General features: G+C 43.6%; 1 protein-coding gene across 1 annotated transcript in view; it reads right to left on the bottom strand.

Annotated features, from left to right (window-relative positions):
• The window catches only part of FAM174B (family with sequence similarity 174, member B), a 92,796-nt gene that overhangs the window by 46,810 nt on the left and 38,158 nt on the right, over window positions 1-7,828 (bottom strand). The window lies entirely within an intron of this gene.

Genomic DNA, 7,828 nt, shown 5'->3' with positions numbered 1-7,828 from the left:
AAGCTAAAGCAGAAGTTCTAAAGGTGTGGTCTGGGGCTCCTGAGGTCCCTGAGACCCTTCCAGGGAAACTGAAAAGTCGAAATGAATTCTGTAATAACAGTAAGATGTTATTTGGCTTTTTCATTGATGATGCAAAAGCTATCGTGATGAAAACTGATGCTTTAGCATGAATTAAGACAAACTATACTCATAGTAATTGCATTCTTTATGACCATGCACAGCAGGGGGAAAAAAAAGTCACTTTCACTTTATAATGTCCTTGATAGAGTCATGAAATGATTAAACCTTGACCCTTGAGAAGGGAACATTTTACTGTTAGATGTGATGAAATGAGAAGTATGCATAAACCACTATTTCTGCATTATGAGCCATGATGACTGTCTCGAGATAAAGCATGTGTGCGATTCTTAGAGCTGCAAACTGAACCAGCCACTTTTTTCATGGGATGTCATTGTTAATCAAAAGAGTGCCTGACAAACTTCAGACCTGGTCCTTGGCAGTGCCTGCTAAGTCGCTTCAGTCATGTCTGACTCTTTGCAACCTACAGACGAGCCTTCCAGGCTCCTCTGTGCATGGGATTCTCCAGGCAATGATACTGAAACAGGTTGCTATTACATCCTCCAGGGGATCTTCCTGACTGAGGGATCAAACCTGCATCTCTTATGTTTCCTGCATTGGCAGGCAGGTTTCTTTACCACTAGCACCACCTGGGAAGCCCCAGGTCTTTGGTGAGCACTTTCTCAAAAAATGAACAAGAATGAGTCTGTCGTTTCAATGATAGTTACTGATAGTATTGTAAACAATGATAAAATTCAAACCTTTCAAGCTAAAATCTGAATTTTTAGGAAAACCTTGTCAATTAGGACTTTCTGCTGTGAGCTGAGCAGCTTCCTAATACTGCAAGACTTTTCTGATGAGCTTGGTGGTGTTTTTGATATTATATACTATAAATACGTCAAAATTTGGAAGATGTGCTTAAATCAACAAGCCAGTTCTTTTCTACATGGCCAAAGTACAATGTTACAAAATTATGTCTGGCTGAAAGTTCCATTCAAAGTGCAAGATAGACCAATGGATTTCAATGAAACAGAGTACAAAATTTCATTGATATGGTTCCAGACTTCACAGTGCAACTAATCTTTAAGAAACTTATCTAAGAAACTACTGCTCACAAATTTTGGTGTGAAATTCAAGGAGTATATCCATACTATCTGAAAAGGTTATAAAAATCCCCTTCCCTTTTCTAACTGCATATTAGGGCAAGGCTGATTTTTTTTTTTTTTCATTTTTCAACCAAAACAACAAATTGTAACACAATGAATTCAAAAGTGAATGTGAAAACCTACCTATTTTCTACTGTCAGACATTAAGGAGTTTTACCAAAAAATGTTAAAATAATGCCACTCTTCTGGGTTTTTAAAGAAAATACAGTTATTTTCATAACAATGTGTCAATGTTACCTTATTTATTATTTTGTTTCTATTTGAACTAATATTGTTAGGATGTTGTTGTTGTTCAGTCACTAAGTTGTGTCCAACTCTTTGTGACCCCATCAACCGCAGCATGCCAGGCTCCTATGTCCTTCACTATCTTCCAGAGTTTGCTCAAAGCCATGTCCATTGAGTTGGTGATGCTATCTAAACATCTCATCCTCTGCTTTTGCCTTCAGTCTTTCCCAGCATCAGGGTCTTTTCCAATAAGTCAGCTCTTCACATCAGGTGGCCAAAGCGCTAGAGCTTAAGCTACAGCATCAGTCATTCCAGTGAATATTCAGGACTGATTTCCTTTAGGATTGACTGGTTTGATATCCTTGCAGTCCAACGGACTCTCAAGAGTCTTCTCTAGCATCACAATTTGAAAGCATCAGTTCTTCAATGCTCAGCCTTCATTATGGTACAACTCTCACATCCGTACATGACTACTGGAAAAATCATATTTTTAACTATACATACCTTTGTCAGATATGCAGATGACACCACTCTTATGGCAGAAAGCAAAGAACTAAAGAGCCTCTTGACGAAAGTGAAAAAGGAGAGTGAAAATTTGGCTTAAAACTCAACATTCAGAAAACGAAGATCATGGCATCTGGTCCCATCACTTCATGGAAAATAGATGGGGAAACAATGGAAACAGTGACAGACTTTATTTTTCTGGGCTCCAAAATCACTGCAGATGATGACTGCAGCCATGAAATTAAAAGACGCTTACTCCTTGGAAGGAAAGTTATGACCAACCTAGACAGTGTATTCAAAAGCAGAGACATTACTTTGCCAACAAAGGTCCATCTAGTCAAAGCTATGGTTTTTCCAGTAGTCATGTATGGATGTGAGTTGGACTATAAAGAAAGCTGAGCACCAAAGAATTGATGCTTTTGAACTGTGGTGTTGGAGAAGACTCTTTAGAGTCCCTTGGACTTCAAAGAGATCCAACCAGTCCATCCTAAAGGAGATCAGTCCTGAATATTCATTGGAAGGACTGATGCTGAAGCTGAAACTCCAACACTTTGGCCACCTGATGCAAAGAACTGACTCATTAGAAAAGACCCTGATGCTGGGAAAGATTGAAGGCGGAAAGAGAAGGGGACAACAGAGGATGAGATGGTTGGATGGCATCACTGACTCAATGGACATGAGTTTGAGTAGGCTCCAGGAGTTGATGATGGACAGGAAGGCCTGGCGTGCTGCAGTCCATGGGGTCACAGAGTCATACACAACTGAGAGACTGAACTGAACTGAACGAACCTTTGTCAACGAAGTGATATCTCTGCTTTTTAATATGCTGCCTATGTTTGTCATAGCTTTCCTTCCAAGGATGAAGTGCCTTTTAATTTCATGGCTGCAGTCACCGTTTACAGTGATTTTAGAGCACAAGAAAAGAAAATCTGTCACTGCTTCCACTTTTACCCCTTCTATTTGCCATGAAGTGATGGGACCAGATGCCATGATCTTAGTTTTTTCTTTAGTGCTGAGTTTCAAGCCAGCATTTCCACTCTCCTCTTCCACTCTCATCAAGAAACTCTGTAGTTCCTCCTCACTTTCTGCCATTATAATGGTATCATCTGCATATCTGAGGTTATTGATATTTCTCCCAGCAATCTTGATTCCAGCTTGTGCTTCATGCAGCCTGGCATTTCTCATGAAGTACTCTGCACATAAGTTAAATGAGCAGGTGACAATATACAGCCTTGACGTACTCCTTTCCCAGTTTTGAACCAGTCTGTTGTTCCAGGACCAGTTGTAACTGTTGCTTCTTGTCCTGCATATAGTTCTCTCCAGAGGCAGGTCAGATGGTCTGGTATTCCCATTTCTTGAAGAATTTTCCACAGTTTGTTGGGATCCACACAGTCAAAGGCCTTAGTGTAGTCAATGAAGCAGAAGTAGATGTTTTTCTGAAATTGTCTTGCTTTCTCTATGACCCAATGAGTGTTGGCAATTTGCTCTCTGGTTCCTCTGTCTTTTAGGAACCCAGCTTCTACATCTGAAAGTTCTTGGTTCACATACTGCTGAAGCCTAGCTTGAAGGACCTTGAGCATTTCCTTGCTAGCATGTGAAATGAGATCTCTTGCAGTGTGAAGTCAAGTGGGCCTTAAGAAGCATTACTATGAGCAAAGCTAGAGGAAGTGATGGAATTCCAGCTGAGCTGTTTAAAATTCTAAAAGATGATGCTGTTAAAGTGCTGCACTCAATATGCCAGCAAATTTGGAAAACTCAGCAGTGGCCACAGGACTGGAAAAGATCAGAGAAACTATAAGAGAAGTAATTTAGTCCCATAAACCTGTTATGCCTCCATTTCCTCACCAATAGAATACATATAATAAGAGACACTGGCTTATGAGAGGATTTTCAGAACTAAATGAGTTAACACTTAAAATATGCTTAACACAGTATCAAAGAAATGGCACATGGTCAGCAAATGTTAATTATTAAGATATCCGAACAATGAAGAAGGAACATGGCAATAACTGAAAATACTTAACTATAAAATTGTTTTTCCAACCTTCAAGTCTCACCAATACACAAGGGACACCTCCAGGGACAGCTGCTGCAGAGCAAAGCTCGCTACCTGAGTCAATCATCTAGATTCCTTGGATTCAGAGCAGGAACAACCATGGTCAATCGGCACCTACTCTTGGTTTCACATGTCAGCCCTGAGGAAATGGATCTCAAGCAAGTAACTTATCCTTCAAAAGGTCTACGTTCTCTTTTCCCTGGGATGAACAGGGCTTCCCAGCTGGTGCTAGTGGTAAAGAACCTACCTACCAATACAGAAGACATAAGGGACATGAGTTCGATCCCCGGATCGAGAAGAATCCCATGGATAGAGGAGCCTGCAGGCTGTAGTCCATGGGATCGCAAAGAGTCGGACATGACTGAAGTGACTTAGCATGCATGTGACAGCTGACTTAAAATGGAAGGATGCTCAAGAAAAAAGATTAGAAGGAAATATATCAACATGTAAACAGAAATTATCCCCAAGTGTGTGGTCAGTGTGAAAGTGAAAGTGTTGGTCACTCAGTTCTGTCTGACTCTTTGTGACTCCATGGACTGTAGCCTACCAGGCTCCTCTGTCCATGGGATTCTCCAGGCAAGAATACTGGAGTGGTTGCCATTCACTTCTCCAGGGGATCTTCCCAACTCAGGGATCAAACCTGATCTCCTGCATTGCAGGCAGATTCTTTACCGTCTGAGCCATGGGGCATTTATATTTTCTTCCTTTCCTTACCAGAATATCCTAGTCTCTGCAGTAACCTTGTATTAATTTTGCATTTAGTTTTTAACTTGTAGTATATATTTTGAATCTGAACTATTTTGTTGCCTAAAATGGATGATGACATGAATCCCCTTCTTAATATAACTCTGAGGGAAAGGTCTAGAAAGGTGACCAAAGATCAGACATCAGAGTGTGAGTAAAGGAAATGGGAAAGGTGGACTCAAGAACCCCAGAGCAGTCTCTCTCCGTTTCTGCCTCACACCCACACTTGACACTCTTTATCAGAAATAATTTTTAAGGACAGACTTAATGGGAGTGAAGAAGTTCCAGGTAACAGTGGCCAGTATTCACTGAGCTTTACATGCATAATCACACTTAACCTTCCAACTCTATATTACAGATTGGAAATGGGGGCTCCCAGCAGTTTCTCAGTCTAGGGACTTGAGAAGGATCCTCGAGCTTGGGCAATGGGAAGAAGGACTGGCTTGGAGAGGGGTCCCTATAGGCTTTGGGGGTTATTTCTACTCCAGTTTGCAGAAGCAGGTGACCAACCATCTTCCCGAAGGGCACGTGAGGCAAAGAAGTGGAGGCAACTCAGCAAGAAATCCGGAGGGGGCGGGGGGCGACCCCACAGTGACTCGGCCCGTCTTCCATCTTTTCCTCATTATGTCTCCTGGAGGGCTTCTTGCCAGAGCGGCAGTTATTTCACGGGCTGGGCACCGTGGGGAGGGAAGAAGCATGTGACACGTGGCCTCTGGTCTTAATGAAAGCCACTCTGATTTGCAGACAAAATCTACTGCCTGGTAATCGAATCACTTGTAAACAAAGTTTCCAGACCCAAGAGAAAAGGGTCAGGGAGAGTAGGGAATGGATTTTACGTGTACCATACAATCATTACTGGAGAGGTTCTGACAGGGAACTGATGTTTACACAGTGCCCGCTGTGTGCCAGGCTCCACCTCACACATGGCATTTCTTCAGTCCTACCAGCAACCCTCTGTGGTCTGTTTCCCTCCCCCTACGCCTGGGAAATGCCCTATTCTCGGCACAGTGCTCTGAATCTCAGAATGCATTGAAAAGAATAGTGCTGGCTTAGACAGAGAAACTTCTGGAAACCCATTCCAAACCTCCTTTGTACCGGCCCCGATCACTGCAACAAAACATACTCCTGAAATACCAGGGAAATGCTACGTTAAAGACAAATTCTAAAATGGGCTCCTTTAAAGCTAAAAAGAAATGACACAAATGAACTTATTTACAAAGCAGTAACAGACTCACCCACTTAAAGAACAAACTTACGGTTACCAGAAAGAAATAATGTCATATGCAGCAGAATGGGTGCACCCAGGGATTGTCATGCTGAGTGAAGGAAGTCAGACAGAGAAGCAAAAACATCATATGACGTCCCTTATATGCAGAATCTAAAAAGATGTGATACAAACGAACTTATTTACAAAACAGAAACACACTCACAGACCTAGAGACAGAACCTATGGTGACCAGGAGGGGAGGAAGAGAGCAAGGGATAGTTAGGAAGTTCGGGATGGACATGTACACACTGCTATGTTTAAAATGGGTAACCAACAAGGACCTCCTGTATAGCACAGGGAAGTCCGCTCCATGTTATGTGGCAGTCTGGGTGGGAAGGGAGTTGGGGGAGAATGGACGCATGTACTTGCCTGGCTGAGCCCCTTTGCTGAGCACCTAAGACTATCACAACATTGTTCACTGGCTACACTTCGGTATAAAATAAAAAGTTAAAAAAGAAATGAAATAAAATGGGGTTCTTTATACACAGTTTCTGCCATGCACATAATAAAGGGAGTTGTATTTCTTCCCCTTTTCAGTGCTTGCACCGTTTCCTCCCATTTCTCCTAGGTCGGCTGGGAGGTCTGGAGGAAGCCCCCCGAGGGGAGGCCGGGGGCAGGTGGCCAGACGGAGGGGGACGCCTCACTTCTCGGTCACTGGTCACATAGTCCATGACCAAGTGGCCAGGCAGGCGGAGGGGGTCCCGCAGAGCTGGTTCCCAGCAGGCTGTCCCCTTCCCTTTCTGTGTGCCAGGCAAGTGAGTGTCCTTGTAACCTCACACGTGCTGGAGCTCTGGCCCGGTGACACAGGCTCTGATGAGAAGAGTGAAGACCAGAAGAGGACAGAGCCAACCCGATCTGACTCAGGAGGGCGATCAGCCACCAGTGAGGCTGCTCTGGAGGTTCCCACGGTGCAGGGCTTTCTGTTTTGAGTTTATGTATTTATTTATTTATTTATTTGCAGCAGTGCTGGGTCTTCACTGCTGTGCAGGCGTTTCTCTAGTTGCAGTGCTCAGGCCTCTCTTTGCAGTGGATTCTGTCGCTGTGGAGCATGGGCTCGTGGCTCGTGGGCTTCAGTAGCTGTTGGTCCCGGGCTCTAGAGCACAGACTCAGTAGTTGTGGCGGACCGGCTTAGTTGCTCTGCGGCAGGTGGGATCTTCCCAGACCAGGGATCGAACTTGTGTCTCCTGCATTGGCAGGTGGATTCTTCACCACTGAGCCACCAGGGAAGCCCAGGACTTTCCATTTTGAAACCAAGTAACTATATAGTGATGGATGGAAGCTAAATTTTTGGTGGTGAGCACACTGTAGGGATGAGGTAGCAATATAATGTTGTACATGTGAAACTTATAAGCTAATGTTACCTCAATGAAAAACAGTTCTGATGGAGAATGAAAGTTAAAAAAATAAAAAATAAACCAGTTGGTCCTGGACAAACCAGGAAGAGCTGGTCACCTTACCCACCCTCTCCCTGTCCACGGACTGTGATCTCTACCCACGAGCACACACATCCTGTGTGTCCCCCAGCGGCAGGCTCTGATAACAGCTAATGTTTATCGTTTGCTCATTGTCGGGTGCTTTCCATATCCGTCCCCTTTACTCCTCATCACAGGCCTAGGGAGAAGATATCATTAGCACCTCCTTTCACTGATGAAGAAACTGAGGCTGACAGAGGGTGAACAACTTGAATTCGCAGTTCCATAAAACCAGCTTACTGACCACACTTGAGTGTAGGAAGGATTTCCCTACTCTGCTTTCTGAAGTTTGGCAGAGCGAGATGGAGGGAAAGAGGGAGGAAGTGGAGGAAGGAAG

The sequence above is a fragment of the Bison bison genome, unplaced genomic scaffold, assembly GCF_000754665.1.
Source record: "Bison bison bison isolate TAMUID 2011002044 unplaced genomic scaffold, Bison_UMD1.0 scf7180017860443, whole genome shotgun sequence".
Classification (NCBI taxonomy): Eukaryota; Metazoa; Chordata; class Mammalia; order Artiodactyla; family Bovidae; genus Bison; species Bison bison.
This window is presented reverse-complemented; position numbering and strand designations above follow the sequence as displayed.